Source organism: Cryptomeria japonica, chromosome 2 (assembly GCF_030272615.1).
Source record: "Cryptomeria japonica chromosome 2, Sugi_1.0, whole genome shotgun sequence".
Taxonomy (NCBI): domain Eukaryota; kingdom Viridiplantae; phylum Streptophyta; class Pinopsida; order Cupressales; family Cupressaceae; genus Cryptomeria; species Cryptomeria japonica.
This window is the reverse complement of record NC_081406.1, coordinates 166,604,629-166,625,102: the sequence shown is the minus strand read 5'-3', so window position 1 is coordinate 166,625,102 and position 20,474 is coordinate 166,604,629. Positions and strand designations below refer to the sequence as shown.

The following is a 20,474-nucleotide window of genomic DNA, read 5'->3' as shown; positions in this document are numbered from 1 at the left end:
GAAGGCATTGCAGAATATGTTGGTGATGCAGTTTTGAGTGAGTAGAAGAGGATCTATTCAAGCAAGTTGTGCTACTTCTAGATCACACCACCTGTTGTTTTCTAATCACTACAACAGTCAAATCCTGTAACCGGGTAAGCTCTAACAAGCTTCATTGTACAAATCCTTTAACAAGGTGATCCATTAGTTTGGATTCTGAAATCCTGTATCGAGGTTACTCCTAACAGGGTACTACCTTTAACAGGGTATAGCTCCTAAAAGAGCTTTGGGATCTTTAACAGGATTTGCTCCTAACAGAGCATTTTTGTATACCCTAACCGGTCAGTTACCTATTATTGCAGTTAGTTAAATTGTGAGTTCCATCTCACCGTGGTTTTTTCCATTTGCGTTTTCCACATATAAACACTTGTGTTATGGTGGATGTTTTACTTATTGTGGATGCTTTAATATCATTTTGGATTGCATGCATAGTGTTTAGTAAACTTGTTAAGTATCTCTACCAGTCAGTGTTTAAACTAGTATTATTTTTGTTGTCACTGATTCGCAGTGCTTTATAACTCTACCAGTTGGTATCTGAACCAAACTTCCTTAAGGCTTAATCGCTTGGAAGGAAACCCTATGTCAACCAGTTTAGTCCATTTGAGATGGAAAAGGTAACTAATGTCATTTGCACCATTTGTAACAATTATGGTCATGTGGCTATGAACTGTAGAAGGAGAACTGGAAGAGGCAATGCATGACCTTGAAGATCATTTGGAATGGCTTGCTATCATTGTCACAAACTGGGACACATGGTGAAGTTCTGTAGAACCAGAAAGAACAAACCGGTTAATCATTTATTAGACCAAAAAGGTAAGCAGAAGGTAAATGTTGAGGAAACCAGAGAAGAGATGAACCGAATCTGGAAAAAGAAGAGTGATGATATGCCTGCAAAATAACCTAGTCCTTCCCCTAGTGTGGAGAATCCTGCATTGGTGAATTGAGCCTTTCAACAGGGCTAGGGGAACATAGCGGTAAATCTACTTATGGACCCCTTGAAAGATGTGTGGTAAGAAGATTTGAATTTTTGAGTTATTCTATGAGAGATTTTGATATCTTTGTCTATCAGTTTTACACCTATTAATATTGGATATACCATTAAGTGGTGTATTAGGGTTTGTAACCCTAGCAGTCAAGCAATTAATGCAGTAGGTAAAGATGATAAAAGCAAGTTTTACTATTTTATTTTTACCCTAAATGCATTCGAAAGAGAATTCTTGAGCACTTGCAGAGCGAAAAGAGAATTGCTAGCTGGTTGTGGACGAATTCGTGCTATGAATTGCATGATTGAAGCTGATACGAAGATCAGAGAAGGTGGAACTGGTGTGCATTTGTGTAATCAACCGGAAATCGAGGCAGCGCGGGAGAATTAAGATATTTCTTTGTAAATCCCTTTCAAATCGAGTTTATCAGAATGGCTTCATTATCTAAGCAAGTAGAGAAACTTATGATCACATCAGAACCAACAGAGGTTATGGAATCTGAACAACTAGTGTCTTACAATGCTTTGTCTCAAGTTCCTGACGGTGTTATCGTAAAAGGTGATTTGTCTAGTTATATTGATTGTAAAATCGAAGATTTAGTATCATTGTCAATTTACTCTCAATTGAAATCCCTGTGTGATAAGAGCGGCAAGATCAAACCCGAGTATATTAGGCTTTATGAAAAGGGTTTTCACAATGCAGCTTATTTTCTTGAGGATTTTGAAGAGGAACATATCAAAATCATTCTTAGTCGAGTTCATGGTGAAAATATGTATCTAGAAAGATCACATACTATAACTAAGGAAGCTATCCATTCTGTGACTGTTTTTTGGCAAACCGGTGAAGTTCCCAAGCTGAGGCGAATTTCTAAAGAGACTGTAACAACTTTAACTTAGTCTACCTCTAATGGGCATGCTTTCTCAGTTAACAACATTAAGAACCCAACGGTTAGATTGGCTACCATGGTTATAGGCTACAAGATATTTTATTCCAGTAGAATGAAAAGTGTACCATCTACAGTAGTGCATACAACCTATAGAATGATTCTTGAGAACGCATATTATGACCTATACGAGGCCATAAGAAGTCGATTGATGCTAAATTTGCAATCAATTAAGAAGGACAACAGTCAAAAGTTCAAATTTGGTCAGTTATTGATTGGTTTATTCTTTTACTTTCAGAATTTCCTATCGAGAATTGGTGACATTGAATGGTCAAAAGACCTACCAGTAACTACCCAGATCAAGAACAACATTAAGGTTGTTAAGAACACTTTCTCTGCTACAATGAACAAGTACTTCAATGAATTTCAAAAGAAAATGAGTATGAGGGTAAGGCTACCTGAAGACGTGGTGAAAAACTTTGCTAAGGACATCATTTTCACAGTCACCACTGATTTTTGTCTCATGGAAGCTATCGAACCCAGGGAGGATGAAATGGAAGACATGAGCTATGAAGTCAATTATGACTTATTGATCGGTTATGCTAATAACCTGTTGGCATCTTCAGTGGACAAGAAAAAGAAAAGACTAGGAAAATTCGAGGAGCAAACTGCACCGGCTCAAACCAGTAGTGCTCAACCCAGTAGTGTTAAAGGAAAGAAGAAGAAGGTTGAGAAAGCACCTTCAACACCAATGAGTACAAGAGTGACACGAAGTGTCCAAGTCAAAGGATTAGGCACCCAAAGTGAATGCTATGAATCATACTGCAACGAAGAAGAGAGGTAGGCAACTTATTCTTCAAGAAGAATATGATGATACCGACACAGAAGAAGAACCCAGGAAAATGAAAGCAACTGGTAAAGTAGCTAAACCAGTAAAAGAAGTGTCAAAGGCAAGTGTTCCTAACAATGTTTTATCTTACAAGCCTATGACTGATTTTGAGAAGACATTGAAAACATTAGGGAGGAATAGATTTGATAATGTCAAAAAATGTTTTGATTCATTTGATGAAGATCAGAAGGAACAAATTGTTCAACAGGTAATCAGCTACTTATGTCTATACAATCGATTACCTCAAGACCTTAAAGATGATATTTATGATTCTTTGTACTCCATTCTTGCAAATAAGTGGCAAAAAGTTGTTGACCAAGATCAAGAAATTATTGATAGTGTTTTCATTCAATATTTTCCTGAATTATCTAGAGATGAATTAGTTGCATTACTTGATAATTACAAAGGACAATTTATTTCTAAGGCAAGACAATTGAAGTTATTAAATGGGAAAGTTCAATTTGTTGAAGTTGAAACTCATCAGATAGCTCGAAACGTTCAACAGACTTCAAGTAGGGCACCATTATAGTCTCTTGAGTTAGGATAACTTACCTTAGAATTTGTCATCTACTAGGAAGTTGTATCTTGCTTAATCTATCGATTCATGGATATCTATTAGAGTCATAATCCTATCATCATTTGGAACCTCATTTTAGGACTTTCGCAAGGCAAACTCTTAAATTTTTTATATCCTAGTCATTATCATATTTTAGCTCTATCATTACCCTTTGTGACCTTTCCACTCATCCAAGTCAAACCTCTTCCCTTGTATTGTTGAAACTAGAGCCCAAAGGCTTAGAAGAGAATCCCAAGAAGCTCGAAGATTTGAAAACATGAAATACTATGATGAGGATGAGTTTTTCAACACCAAGATCAAAAACCATAGCAGTGTGCAAAATTCAGATATTGAGTCCTTAACCTTAGAAAAACTTCAATATCACATGGTCAACTCAAGATTCAATAAGTTGCTTGAGGCAGTTTTACGTAAGGACCCCCAACATTATTTCCTAATGCTTTCTCAAGATGGTGTAAAGTTAACTCCAGATTTCAATGTATCTCTGCTTGTAAAGGACAACCAAAATGGTTATAGTGCTCATGGAAATAGATATGGAGATATCCTCGTGCCTAAGTCACCTTCATCCCTTTTGCAAAAACTAGATGTCCCTATCCAAATGCATACTTGGAAAAATTATACCCGACAAAACCATGAGCAATCTCATACCAATAACCTTCATGGCCAAAGAAATACTAATCCATATTATATTAATGCCCAACACCGAGGTCACAACCAAGGTTAACATCAAGATCCCAATCAAGGTCATAATTGTGGTCATGCTTCCACTAAACAACATCATGTTTTATTTGATGATCATAGCCAAGGTCAACATCAAGAACCCAATCAATGTCATAATCGTGGGCATGCTTCCACTAGGAAACCTAGCGTTTCATTTGATGATTACAACCAAGTTCATGCATTCAATACTAATCATACTCATGGTCATGATGCTCACACCCATTCAAGGCCTTATAGTCAATACCAAAGTCATATCTCAAGTGGTTAATACAACGACTATGTTCCTCCTCCACCACCTCTTGAACACCCACATAGTTACATTCCTCCACCCGATACCCTATATCATGCTTATGTTCCTCCTCTCGATGGTAATTACAATAATTTATTTCTCCCTCCTCCTCCATGTGGTGGCTTGGGAATTGGATTAATTGAAGGAATATGATACCACCTAACAATGATTTAAAACAAGTGAAGGAATTACAACAACAAATGGCTAGTATGTGTGCTCCTATCAAGAATTACACACTTTGGGGTATTGTCCTTATCCTTTCAATAGGACTGTATACCTATGCCACCCTTTCCCCCAAAATTTGATGTGCCTAAATTTGACAAGTACAAGGGAAAAGGTAATCCTAAGGAACATATTAGATAATTATTCAATGCTTGTATATAGGTTTCTCATGATGATTCTTACCTAATGTGTCTCTTCCCATGTCGTCTAGGAGAGAAAGCTATGGAGTGGTTTTCATGATTACCTCCTAGGATTAGTTAATGGGGTGATTTGGCCAAGAAATTCATTGAACACTTCTCCTACAACATTTAGTATTAGGTCTCAGTAACAACATTATCTACCACTAAAAAAACGTAATGGTGAGTCTTTTGCATTAGTTTTACAAAGATGGAGAATTTTGTCTAGTTGTTTCCCTTGTCATGTTCCACAAAAACAAATGGTTGAGATGTTCACACAGAACCTAAATTGAGAAATTGGATATGAGCTTCACAGATTATGTTTGACCACAATTCATGTAGTTGTTGAGAAAGGTTTGTTTGTTGAAAAGGTCCTTCTTGAACAAGGTATTATAAAAAAATTCAAATAAAACAAATATGATTCTAATTCAAATGAAAAACCTCACTTTTAAAACAAGAATAAGAACATTGTTAATAATGGGGTTGTGGATGCAATCAGGACGAAACCTTTGGTAATATTTCCTAGAACTAGTTCATTAAGAAATCAAGTAAATATCCAAAGGACAACTAGGCCTATGACACAAATGAAATACACACCTTTGGGAGAACCAATTGAGTCGCCAAATTACAAAAACTAGTTGCTAATAAGCTCATCAATTTACCAAAAAATCGGCCTTTTGAACCAAGGATCAAGCCTTCATGGTGGAATGACAATGAATATTATGAATACTATAGAAACAAAGAGCACAAGACTGGAAATTATCATAAGATTAAGAACCTCATTGAAGATTCCATTGAAAATAATACAATTGAAGTTCAGGGTCATTCATCCAATGAAGAACATGTGGTGTTTAAGGATCCCTTGCCTAAACATGATAAATAAAAAGCTCCCAAGACTACTCATAATACCAATCATATTAGCATTGTCAAGTAAGCCTCCCTCCATGACAAATATAGGATCTCTAGGATTCTTGCCTCATGTGTGTGTGTAGTTTTGGTGCACACCCTTTTTTAGTTGCAAATAATTTCTTGATCACTTTAGATGTTGTATCCTATCCTTCATGCATTGCTTGGTGACAACACAATTTCAGTGGATCTGTCATGACTCTCCCTAGTTAGCATTATGGAAGGTATCATACTATTTGTGCTAATTCTTCCTTGGTTATCACTTAGAGTGAGTTGAAACACTCTTACATTCCTTATTTTATAGAGGCAACCTTCTATCCTCATTTGATCATGGTTCTTCAAACTATTTCACTTGTATTTTCAACTTGCCTTAGTTGAGTACTAATGATGAAATCACTCACTTAGCTTCTTTGGTTGAGTAGTGTCATTGGGGTTACTCATGCATATTTATGTGTCATTTTTATTTTCAAATGTTTGAGTAGTGTTGTTTGTGGCACTCATGTAGATTGTTTCCTTCTTGATCCTTATCATCATCTTTCTGTTTTTTTTTCCTTTTTTTTATAATGCAAGGGTATCCTTGCGTCTCAACCCAGCAATTTCCACCAAACCTTGCCTTGGGCTTATATTTTTGCCAAGTTGGGATCACGATGGGATGATTTGATGTGAGACTAGTCCCCTACAGATGATTGAACCAACTGAAACAACCAAGCCACCTATTAAATCCAATCAACAAGAGTTGAACCTTGGACCTACATGGGAAAAGCCAAAGCCTTAGAACAACCTTACCAAATATTTGAGCTAGCATCTTTCCCCTGCATATTAGTCTTCTTTTGATAGTTGTATGCAAATTATTTGTGCTTCACTGATGTTTTTAATTTTCTTATTTTGGGACTTTTTTTTTGGAGGTTTCTTAGTCCTTCATGTTCTCTCTTTTGGAGAAGATTTTTCTCCACATGGTTTTTCTCCTTTTCTCTAGTTCTAAGAGATTTAATTGCATTGTAGTTGTACATAGGTATCTAACATGGCCTTTGTTGTTGGGACCCATCTTGCATCTTGCATCATATTGCATAATATTTTCACTCCCTAAGTTGCACTTAAGTGGGAGTGTTGGTGTGAATGAAGTTATTACTTATCTTGTTATTGGTGGAAACCTCTTCACATCTTAAGTTTATTTAGGTCTTATCTTGTACCTTAAGTTAGGTTCATCATCCTAAGTGTCATTCTAATTTTTTTCTTATAATGGGATCATGTCTCATTATTTAATTTTAGACACATAGGTCATTTATTATTTGTACATGCATTTAATGTTTGTATCAATGGTAGTTGTAATCTCATCTTATCGTCTTTCCTTTATTAGCAAGTCATATGTAAGTTTATATTAATATCCATCCATTATCAATCTATGCATTCTTATGCAAGTTATCTTGCCATTCTCTTTCGCAGAAGACATTTTATTCTTGAAAGGTCCTAGGAGGGTTGAGAAGTCACCTAATTACTACTACATGAGACACTCAACAAGGTGATGAGGTATTGATTGGTGATAAGATTAGGATCACTAACTTTGAGAATAAACTTTATCTATGGTTGATAATTGACTTGACGGAATGGTTTTGCATCACTTCTTTAAACTTTTAACAAGTTCTGATTCCAATTGTTAGAATGAACCAACGGAAAACTGAGAGGGGGGGGGGATCAGTTTTCCACGAGTTAAATAATTATTACAAATTATAAACCTTCTACCATAGCACAATAAAAACAGCACGGTGAAAGATAAAGTATGAAAGTACAGAACACACAACGCCAATATTTTTGACGTGGAAAACCCGGTTAAGGGAAACACCACGGTGGGAAACCCTACCCACAGTCAGATAATACTTTTGCAGCAGTATGTGAAATATTACAATGGGGATTGCACTTGCAATCAGGCCAACCACCTAGAGCGCACTGCTCAACACAAAAGGGAAGTCCCATTGACTTACATAAATATCGGACTACAATTTGGAGGAAATGAACTATGGAAATAGCATCTCTTAATGCTTGATATAGTTTCGGTTAAGCACAACCTTGATAAACAAGGTCGGCTAAACCCTAAACCCATAACCCATAATTACAAAAATTACATCACACGATACCACCGAACCAATATTATGATTTACATTACATAGCATGGACCTAATTCAAATTCCCAAATAATTATATCCATTGGAAATTCTGCCAAGACCAAATGCAACACGTTTCACCAACTGGTAGAAACCCTCAGTGTCAATAAAATAGAATTACCAACTGGATCACCAAATCATCACGCCAGCCAATGCAAAGCCACCAAATAATTAAGACACGATCAAGAACACCTTCAGCACATTATGAACCATTTCTAGAAGCCGGACCAAAACCAATTAACCATTTCATCAAATATCACCAACTGGTATTACCAACTAGTACCAAGAATATCAATTGGCAAACCAGAACATAAACAATAGCTTCTGGAGCACCAAATAATGAACCAACTGAATATGACAAGCATATAATCATCCTAAATAACCATCCAAAACCAAATCCAACAATCTGATCATACTAGATCAGAATCTCTGATAACCTCACCTAAAACCATGTCAAACTGGAACAGGTCAGCAGCCAACCGGAGCAGGTCAGTAACCAACCGAACTAGTGTTGACATCAATGACAACACATAATCAATTCCTACATAATGCCAACATAAACACCTAGAGTAGGTAGAGTCTCATGAAATGCCAAATAACCTTGATAAAATCACAAGGAAAACCATCGCGTCTTGGATCTTTGTATTCCACCATCTTTATGAGAGCATTATAGCACTCCACTAAAGTGGGTTGATCATGACAAGTAATTTAAGCCAACAAAGTTTGGTTGAAACGACCTCCAAATATTGTTGAAGTGCATGATGTTGCTATAATATATCTTTCTTTGTACCTAAAAGACAAACTTATGGTGTTCCAAGAAAGCTTGGGGCATCTCTAAGAGAATGGAAATGTCTCTCAAGAGTAGTCTTAACCACCCTCTTTTAGGACCAAACCTGCTTGATATACAAATTTAAAAAGAAGGCTTTATCACACCTTGAGAAGGAACATGTGAGCTCTAATTCTCTCACCCTTGGCACAATGGATATCACTAATCTTGAGGTTGTGTCTAAATTGGGCAGCCCAAATTTTAATTTGTGCATTAAAAGAGCCCTTTTCATTCTCACATGATAATATGGAAAAATTCCCTAGATAAAATGACACTTTCTCTCCTTACTACCATAGGAAGGTAGTGGCACGAGCATTTTAAGAGTTCCACCAATCAATCTAGCTAGCAACAACTAGCATATGTGGCTTTGGATTTCAAATTTCAGCAATGTGTGGGCTATCACTTGATTATTAAAGACTATGGATCGAAGAGGATAAAGTGTTTAAATGTTGAGATCTTATTATGATCAATGAGTAATACATCTTCCACCTCATGATATGTAATAGAAAATATTTGAGAACCCATATAGATGTCATTATTTCTAACCATAATCTCATCACATTTTAGGTTCAATGGGATTATATGCCTTGTCTACTCCTTGCACTCGATTCATTTTAACTTGGATAAATTCTTGCATTTCAAATTGAAATATAAAGAAAAGTTTATAAATGATATATATGATTAATAATAGTTTAGAATTAATAAAAAAGATAAACATTTGTAAACCAATGAAATTTTTGATAGAGAATCCCACTAAATTCTATGTTTTGAATTCAAAATAAAAATTTTAAATAAAATTTTAATAATTTTATATTGATAATTTACAAAATATTTTTACCAAAAATTAACTAATATAAAGACAAAAATTTCATAATTAATAATTTTCCATGATTATTTTATACTTGCTTTACTTTTTTTAGTATAATAGTATTCTCACTTATAAGCACTTCAAATTGGATCACAAGCACTACCACACTTGAAACTTTTAGCTTTCTTTTAGAAGGTTTTAGCTATAAAAGTGGTAGAATGCACCTATCTAAATTTATGAATACACTACGAAGTTGGTGCATTCTATGGATCCCATAGATGATACCCTTCTAGAAAAAAACATTTGAATTGACAAATCATCTAAAAATACTTAAAGCCAAATCCCTGCCACAATCAATTTGACACAGTTTCCAATTCATTTTCCAATATAATATAAAAAGTTTTTTTGAAAGCGCAGCTCCAAAACTTTATTTTTCTGAACTCCTCGTTTTTGCTTACAGAAAAACACTTATAGTGCCAAACACCACAAGAGCAAGAGAATATTCCAGGAAAAAAAATGTATAATTTGCTGATAGATTATTATTAATGTCAGCCTCAATGTCAGAAGCCACAGATTAAGGTTTTTATGTGAAGACCAAGAGTCAATGTACAATAACGCCAAAATATTTCAATATTGTTTTGTGTGAGATTTAATCAATCAGTGAGCTATTCAAACAGACAGATTCTACTGCAAGTTCTGAATCAACATGCTTGCAATGGCATCTTTTCTTTATTTATTTTAACACTAGAAGAAGCTAGACAATGTGGAATATAAATTATTCACTACAATTATCTACAATATTCATTGAATATGTTTGTGAGATTTTGCCAAGATCTAGAGGCAATGGAAAACACAAATAAGAGAGACAAAATAGATGATAGGAATAAACTGTATTCTATCAAGATGCAAAATATGATCAACTGGATCATTACAAGATGTTCAATGAATGCCTGTACAAACAATGAATATGAACCTGCTTATATAGGCAAGGCTATATGGATATGTGAGCACACAAACATGATATGTGTCTCAATAAGAAACAAGGATAGGTAGGAAATAGGTGTGGGTAGGTAGGAGAAACAATATAATATTCCACATGAGGTGGACCACCCACTGAATGTGGAGTGTAACAACAAGATCACACCATAAAAGGTGGAAATTCTCCTACACACACTATCCCAATGTGACACAAACACCCAATTGTCTCATACCCAAACTACTATTAAATGCATGTACCTAAGTAAACTTAAGTAAGGTGTAATAATATCCATGATGAATAATTATTTACACCAACACCCCCCCTCAAGTGCAACTTAGGGGAATGCATTAAAGTCTACAATGCAACTAAACAATGCAAGATGGGTCCCGACTACTAGGCCATGTTAGGTACCCATGAACAAATACAAATTCAATCTCCCATAAAGCAGGGAAAGAGAGAAAAAACCAATGGAAAAAAACCCTCCCCCAAAAGAGAGATGATGAAAACACACAATGCTCTGAATGATGAATGAGAAGAACAAAACTATGTCCCCCCATAAGAGAGAAGAAGAGACCATGAAGCCCCCCCTCAATGTCGAATCTCCTGCAAGGAGGGTCCAAGATGTTGACCAAAATACCTCCCCATAAGGAAGAGAGAGAGAGAGAGAGAGACAATGTTGCACCAATAATGTCAAAGTGTGACAAAACCAGGTACCAAGTCGATGACGATGAATCACTCGCTGCAACAAAATGAAGATCGAGCATGGAGACAACCCGCTATGAGCATCATATGGATACTCATAAATGACAGAAATACTAGTACAATCAAAGTCTCATGGGAGCCATGTACAAATGTGTACAATCTAATTCTCAACTGGAGCCATGCACCAAGTCTCACAAAATATTCCTAATCTACGTGTACAAGAGGATTACATCAAATAGTCAACAATGACAAGATACAAAGAGGTGTGGCACTTTATGATAGTGTGAGTACAACATTGTTCATGCAAGAGCATACATCATGATAAAATATTCAAATGTGGAAACATGAAAATGATGCCACCAACAAAGAAGCCCTGTAGAATACTACAGATGAAGATGCCTCTGAATGGAATTTCACCAAGAGATATAAATGAACAACTGACCCCCCATAAAAAGATCATGTTGGCACTTGCAAATAATGACAAAGTGGACTTCTAATTTCAATGATTACAACTTCTCAAAATGAGATATAAGAGACTTCAACAAATACTGCTAGTGATCTAAACTGAGATCCAAGCACAATACAAGTACCAAATAGGCCAAAAAATGACCAAATACTGAAAGTACAATTTCTACTCAGAATCACTACAAACAAATGACAGATTATGAAAGTAGACAAAAAATTATGCACTTTAAAAAAAAACGGCACCTGAAGAGGAGTCCATATGAGCCCAAATGAAGCCTCTAAAGTTGTAAAAATCAGGATTTCACGATTTCCAAAAAACTTGTATCCGAAAATCAGAAAACTCATGCACCACTGTACAGATCACGAAATTCTACCCCAAAACAAAAAAAATTTCTCGAAAAAAGGAGTCCGGATGAGTGAAATATCGCTATTTGAAAATTGCCTGCAAAATTCTAATTTCTCGAACATTTTCGCCACAGCTTCAAACTTCAAATGTCTCTAGATTTGGCCTCCGAAGTCCGATTTGGATGAAACAAAAGGTAAAACTGACTTTCTTGGACCTCCTCAATCCAATGGTAACTTCAGATTTGACCCATCAAGCTTCAATAATAACCTGCAATAGAAAGCTCCAAAATACACAACCCCAAATAGCATCAAATTTCTCTCAATTGGCAAACCAATGACACTCTAATGGCTCTAATACCATGTGAGATTTTTCTAAGATCTAGAGGCAATGGAAAGCACAAATAAGAGAGACAAAATAGATGGTAGGAATAAACTGTATTCTATCAAGATGCAAAATATGATCAACTGGATCATTACAAGATGTTCAATGAATGCATGTACAAACAATGAATATGAACCTGGTTATATAGGCAAGGCTATATGGATATGTGAGCACACAAACATGACATGTGGTTCAATAAGAAACAAGGGTAGGTAGGAAATAGGTGTGGGTAGGTAGGAGAAACATTATAATATTCCACATGAGGTGGATCACCCACTGAATGTGGAGTGTAACAACAAGATCATGCCATAAAAGGTGGAAATTCTCCTACACACTATCCCAATGTGACACAAACACCCAAGTGTCTCATACCCAAACTACTATTAAATGCATGTACCTAAGTAAACTTAAGTAAGGTGTAATAATATCCATGATGAATAATTATTTACACCAACACTGTTAATAAAGGGGATTATATAAAATTGAAACATGATTTGATTCAAGATTTACATATTAAAAAAATAGATGTTTTTTTGTACTTATTTAATTGCAGTCATCTACTAATTCAAATCGGTTTGCCCAGAGGTTGGCCCGGCTTGCTCGTTCTGCTTACACTTTCTTTATTTTGCTATATTGAGTGCAATTGATGCAATTGATGAAATTTTTTATGGTATATATGTTTGGCAATTTTTATCCAACACTCAAAATTTACTATTGTTCATGTTTAATAATTACTTTAAAAAAAAAATTGTTATATTTTGGTATCTAATTATTTAAAAAACATGATCAAATGATAAGTTTGATGATGCATAGACAATGGCAATATGTTTGGGCAACCTACGTTGACATTGTTTACCTCTAATTATTTTTATTTAATTTAAGATATTTTTATTTTTTTATTTTTTTTTTAAATTATTATATTGTGAGGTGTAATTTATATTAATATTAAGAGGAAGAAGCATATGATTTAGTGTAATAGGTGAAAAGATATTTGGTAGTTATATTTATTTTTGAAATATAATTTTTTATTTAAAAATAAATAGACTTTAAAGTTTTTATTAATGGTATAAAAATAAAAATCTTAAATAAGAAAAAGTGAAATGACTTATTAGCATTATCTTATATGTTCAAGATTTAAAATACTAATCATTAATCATTAATGAAGTTGTCTCAAGTTTTCTTTGAATTAAGATTTATATTAGAATTGTCAAGATCCAAATTATTGTTGCTTTCCGTGGTAGATTTTATTTTGTTAATAAAACTGATTAGAACTCATTTAATTACTTAGGAATATTAATACAATTCTACTGAGTTGTATTTAAGAATCAATATTCACTTCTCTTATAAGGTGACATTGGTTTATATTATCATATAATGAAAAGCAATACAAACTGAACTCCATATTCTTGTCTGAATAAGTTTAAAAGTGATACTAGTGTGATATAAAATTGATATAAAATTGTTGGTCCTGAGATAATTTTAAACTTATTTTATTAAGATTTATTAAGTTGATTTCTAAGCTTATTTAGAAATAGTTTTATATTATGACAAATTGAGTTTTGATTTAGAGTGAGTAGTAAATGATATAATAATAAGATTAAGAAAGCATAATCTCATCCTGTCCTGAAAACACATCATCTCATTGCATATTGATTGATAGAATTCCTTGATTAATGTCTACTCTAGACTAAGTTGTCATGAAAAAAAGTTAAAACCTTTGATAGATTTTTGAAAGGAGCCCAGATGGGTTTGGTTGTGATGCATCTCTGTATATTATCAAGTACCAATTTGAGATTAGTAATTTCTTTAGTATTCTTGATAGTTTTCCACATATATTTTCCACTTAACAGTTGTCACTAATTTTTTAAATGTTGGATTATTATGATTTCCTTGTCAACATTAATTATCAATTACTATTAATTTTTTCAAGGAAGACTTCTGATTTTATAATTAAATTATTTTATGAAACATATATATGAACAATATTTTTCTAATGTTTTCCTGAGCCTTGATTAGCCTCCCTAAGTGTGGTCTTTCAAGAATGAGATTTGGCAGGAGAGGGGGAGAAGGTAAGGGAAATTAGTCTGAAGTATGGATCTTTCAATAATGATGAGCATGGTTGGATTAGTATTTGCAGTGTTAGTAATGTCAATATGGAGAAGAAAAGGGAAGAAATTGCCACCAGGTCCATTGGGGTTGCCAGTAATTGGACATATGCACTTGCTGGCAACTGCAACTCATCTGCACCGCACTCTGCATAACCTGAGCATGAAATATGGGGCTCTGATGCAAATCCGTTTGGGATCAGAGCTGTCAGTGGTGGTGTCTTCTCCAGAAATGGCAAAGGAGATTCTCAAAACCCATGACACCAAATTTTCATCCAGGCCCCAAATGTCTGCTATGAAATACATGGCCTACAATCACTCAAGTTTCGCATTTGCCCCATATGGCCCCTACTGACAATTCATGAGAAAGATTTGCATGTTAGAGCTTTTGGGTGGCAAGCAATTGGATCAATTGAAGCCTATCAGAAAAGAAGAAGTGGTCCTCTTCTTGCAGACAATCTACAAGAAATCTATTGTAGATATGGCGTCCGAGCTAACTTCCTTGGCCAATAACATTATTTGTAAAATGGTCATGAATACCAGCTGCTCTGGCACAGATGCACAGGTTTCTCAGTGCAGGAAGATTGCGCAGGAGGTCATGGAGCTCACTGGGAAGTTCAACCTGGGAGATTATATATTCTTCTGCAAGAATCTCGATTTGCAGGGCTATGAATGTCAGATGAAAGATGTTCACAGGCGTTTTGACAATTATATGAAACGGATCTTAGAGCAGCATGAACAAGCAGCAGATGATAATGATGATGGCAATGGCCGGCCTAAGGACCTCATTGATATTCTCCTCTCCATTTCTAGAGACAAGCAAGCTGAAATGGAACTCACTAGAGACCATATCAAGGCCACCGTCCTGGTAACTCATCTCAATGCATTTTTAATGTTTTATTATTTATACTTACGTAATACATAAAGAATTCTACACTTCTCACTACAATTTGGAGATTACAGTTAAATATACAAATGTGTTAGTGGTATCCTGAACTATTTCGTTATAGAATTTAGAAATGAACGCATTATTGATTTGTTAGAGCATTTAATTAGCCAAGTATGTTCACATCTATTTGTATCTGTGAGCGAGCAGGATCTATTCACTGCGGCTACAGATACTTCATCAACTGCCACAGAATGGGCACTCTCTGAAGCTATAAAAAATCCCGAAATCATGAATAAAGCTCGCGAAGAAATTAAGCTGGTGGTAGGAAATGAAAGACTTGTAGAAGAATCTGACATTCCCAGGATGGTTTATCTTCAGTCAATAGTGAAAGAGAGCCTACGCCTGCACCCTCCTGGCCCTTTAGCACTGAGGGAATCCACAGAGGATTGCAACATAGATGGTTATTTTATCCCCGCAAAAACAAGAGTATTTCTCAACATCTGGGCTTTAGGACGAGATCCGAAATACTGGGAGAATCCTCTTGAATTTCGACCAGAGAGGTTTAGTGTAAGCAATGGCGATGCAGATGGTAGTATTGATGTGAGGGGTCAACATTTCCAGATTCTACCATTTGGAGGTGGAAGAAGAGTATGCCCTGGAATTTCACTTGCCCTATCTTTCATTCACACCGTATTGGCCAATCTGATTCACTGCTTTGATTGGAAGTTGACTGACGAAGAAGGTGGGGTGATCACAACCATGAACATGGAAGAAGGTGTTGGGTTTACAGCTCCCAGAGCTGTTCCATTGAAGTGCATGGCCACCCCTCGATTTCCCCAAGTATCTGAATGGGTATCTTGTTAGGTTTTTTCTTCTTAGGTTTATCCTTGTTAGGGTTTTTCTTTTTCAAATATTTCAAAATAATGGATACATCAATTGTTGATGTTATATCAAGATAGAATTGTATTATCCTACGTATAATTAAATTTATGCATCAATAGAGTTTGTAAAAACAGGTACTGTTTATTGTCCTAGCAGTTTCTAGTCCATATTAGAATCTATTTTATATAATGAAGGTACAAAAGCAGTGCCATTCTCACAAATATTTCATTTTAATTACATTTTTAATAGATGAAGGAATTCATCCCTTCAAAGAAGATCCTTGAAATATCCTGCACAAAGCACAATTTTCCCTGTTCTAAAAATTAATCTCCAACAGTAGATGGTGCAGAAAGTAAAATAGATCTTACGTGCATATTACCATGTTGTTTCATTTGGCCTTAATGTCCTGATGAGAAAAAGATTTGGGAAAAAATCTCATCATTAGCTTCAAATTCACAGATGATGCAAGTAATCTCACAATTTTTCAAGCTTGATCAGCTTCCCAGTAAAATTTCGTATTTCACCCATGAAATCATTGCTATATGCAAAACTGTATCCACCATGAATGTGATTAAACCATTTCTATTACAAGTAACAATTTTTAACTTATGTAGTTTCAATTTAATGAAATGTATGTCAAAGAACATGCGGTACTTACGATACTGTCAGATTGTGTAGCTTGACAAATGTTTGGAAGTATCTCTCCAATGAATTGACAAATTCAACATGAGCTTATCAAGTCCTACGAATAGTCTATCCACTTGTGTTTTCGCACACACCAATGTTTTCTGTCACTTCATTTATGGTTCAAAAGATTCAAACATTTATGGAAGACAATGTAACTATTATAATCTTCCTATAAAATTCAAATGCAACCAAATTAGTATGAGATGGGTAGGCGATTGCAATTCAACCAAGCTTGTGCAAGATTTCTGAGCTCCTTTAGAATAGGACCAGACAAAGAGATTTCCTGAGAGAGATCTGATCAGGCAATCAAGAATTTGAATCAGAAACACATCAACATGATGGTACTCAGTATGAGAAAATAATGTATAAAACTTAAAAATTTATCAAGGCATGTATGGAACCAAATTCTTTAGATAGAGGAGAGGATTTAGAGTTGATTGGCTTAATTTTTTATCTCTCAAAATCTTATGTGACAATTTCTAATCACTTTCAATTTTTCACAGTAGCATATTTGGCAAGTCCCCTCATAACTAAGATTTCAGATCCACATCATCAAATATGATGCCACATCAGCTTTTTTTTTGTTGAAATGTTTAAGAAGACTAAAAAATAAAGTTAGATCAGTAGTTGTGCACTAAGCTATGTTTTATTGATGCACTTTATTGGTACTCATGATGATCACCAACAATTTTAAAGTCAGAATTATTGGTAATATATTATTGAAAATATTGAACTTCAAATCAATAAATGTTATAACAACTATTGAAACATGTTAACAACTCAATCCTCTCCTCTATTGAACCAATAAGATAGTTGTCTGAAATATCTCTCTCAAACAAAATAACAATTAATTAACAAAAAAAAAAAAAAATCTATGTAATAAGACAAATGACAATTAGAAACTAATGTAAGTTTATGATTAAATACCCAAGGTCCAAGGTTAGATTCCATAGGAGAGGAATCTAAGCTGTTCCTATATTATTATATGATACGGTTCTATTATTAATAGGGAATTCCATCAATAATTTTTTGAAAAGCTCACCATCGCACCTACACTTCCACATTTTTAAAAGCTTGACTAAACCCAAACGCCAATGTTGTGAATTTATAATATTGCTCACTTACAATCCCGCAAAGAGACAGACGGTAAACCTGGAAGATCGCCTTACAATTACAAACTAAACTAAGTAAACTCCAAAATAAGTTTCCACAGAACAAATTTAGTGTATCATGATGTAAGTGAGGTGTAGTTAATTTTATCAATATTTTTCTAAAAGCTTGCGATAAATCTGTTTTAATCATTTTTTTAGTTGTCCTAGACTCAAACAATTGAAATTGTGAAAATATAATATTGTTCAAGTGTATCAAGCTTCAAAATTAGTTTCCACATAACAAATATAGTGTATCATGATTTGAGTGAGGTATAGTGAATTTTATCAATATTTTTCTAAAAGCTTGCAATACTCCAGTTTTAACTATTTTTTCAGTTGTATTATATCTAAATTGAAATTGTGAAAACATGATATTGCTTTCACTTACAGTCCTACAACATGTGATAGATTGGTTAGTTTAGTGGAAGCATTCCATTCAGATTTGTTAGGATTAAGGTGTCTCAATCTTTGAGTCTTAACATTGATAATTAATTTAATTAATTATTTTGGTGCATATTTATTTATAAATAAATATTATTATTTTTTTAAGTTTGTCATTCACTTTGTCAGTCCTCTTGAAGAGGTGGTATCGATCTTTGGCATGTTTTCTATTTTATAGGAAAGCATATATGAAACAATCACTAGTTTTAAGGAAATGGGTGCCCACTTCCGATTTCCTATTTTTAGGATGTTGGAATCAAAAGTTTCCATGTTGATTAAAAAAATTGTTTTGACAATCTTCTATGTTGAGTGGAGAATCTTGATTTGTGAAAAGGTAAAAAGAAAGAAAGTCATTTTTTTTGTTTTATCTTAACTTGGAGCCTAAGTTAAGGATTGATATGCTTTTCTTGAAAATTTGCACCAAGGAGAAAGATGGTTTTGTTTAGAGAAGCAAGGAGAAGTTGGAGTATTTAGATGATCAACTTTCTTCAATTTTTTACTTTGTTAAAGATGGGCATTGCTTTCTTTGGTGCCTAACTTGTACATTATTGAATATTTGTTGTATTATTCATGAAAGAAGGATAGGGTGAGAATGGCAAGGTTGCTATATTGTATGTGTTTCTCTAGAGAGGAGCAAGATGTAGTCTCCATGTTAAGTCTATGAGCTTGCAAGTGTATTGTAACTTATTTCTTACAAATTAATACATTGGTTTGATGCTTTAGAGCATGGGGTTTTTCACCTGAAAGGGTTTTACCCACATATATTGATGTTTTTTCTATTTTGTCTATTTCTTCTTCTTTCATATTCTTAAAGTATTAATTTGTATGTTGTTATGTTGCTGAAAATTACAAAGATCTGTGAGTTGAATTACCTTTCCTCTAAGGATCAATGCAATGGGAAATTAACTTTTTGTTTCCACTTTAAAGGCATAGTAGTATATTCTTGAATCATGATATTCAGTATCTAATTAAAAGAAACAGAGGATATTGAAGGTTCATATTGAATCTCAAATGTACTTCTAGGATTCTCTTTCCCTTCAATTGGTATCAAAGCACCTGTTTCATGATTTGCAAGTGCTTTTGTGTGAATGAATGTGAGTTGTATTAACTTGCATGTTGCTCATATTACATGTGAAGGTTTTATGGTGTTTATGGTTATGAATATTTTTTATGTTAAAGTTTCTTCGCTTAGCAAGCTTGAGGGAATATGTTGTTAAGGAATTGGCCCATTAATTAATCCTTGTTTGAGTGGAAGCCTTGTAGTTGATCTTGTTTTTGGGTTACAGTAGACATTTGAAGGATGGAGATAATGGAGTTTTATGGATTTGATCATTTGCTTTCTTTTATTATGATATTGACTTGAAGCTAATGTTTGATACTATATAATAATCCTAATGCAAGGTCATTTTTTAATATTCTTTGGTTTTATGCGGCTATTTCTTCATGTTGGGTGTCTATTTTTGGCTCCTTGGTGACATGGAGAAACTTGGATTGTCATGACCATGGTGTGATGTTGTTTTGTCAAGTGCTTGTTTTAATTTCTTAGCATTTGAAGGCACTATTTCATTAGCCCTATATGTATGTAGGCTATGAAGTTGATCATTAGATGATCTGATAGCTTCTAGAATAGCTTGGCTCCTTTATATGCATGTACATGATGGTAGTTATGGATTTTTCCTACAAATTGGTCTAGCGTTCCTAAACCTCTTCTTCCTTTTTGGTTGGTTGTACTTGCATGTATTAGCTTCATGTTGGTTGGATCTAAAGGTTTTATAGATTTTATATTTAAAATTTATGGTTATGCTTATCTATGCTATTCCATTATTCTAGTTTAACTATTTTGGTGTTTTTTAGACTTGCGGGTCCTCCAAATGATAAGTGGATATGGATTTGCATGTGTGTTCATATATACAGTGGTTTCACGAGTTTTACATGGTTCATCAAAACTTGTGGTTTTTTAGATCTGTTGATA

At 34.4% G+C, this 20,474-nt stretch overlaps 1 pseudogene; it reads left to right on the top strand.

Moving 5' to 3' along the window:
* The first annotated feature begins 14,438 nt into the window (after nt 1–14,438).
* Nucleotides 14,439–16,205, top strand: LOC131065928 (cytochrome P450 93A3-like; annotated as a pseudogene).
* The last annotated feature ends 4,269 nt before the right edge of the window (nt 16,206–20,474 follow it).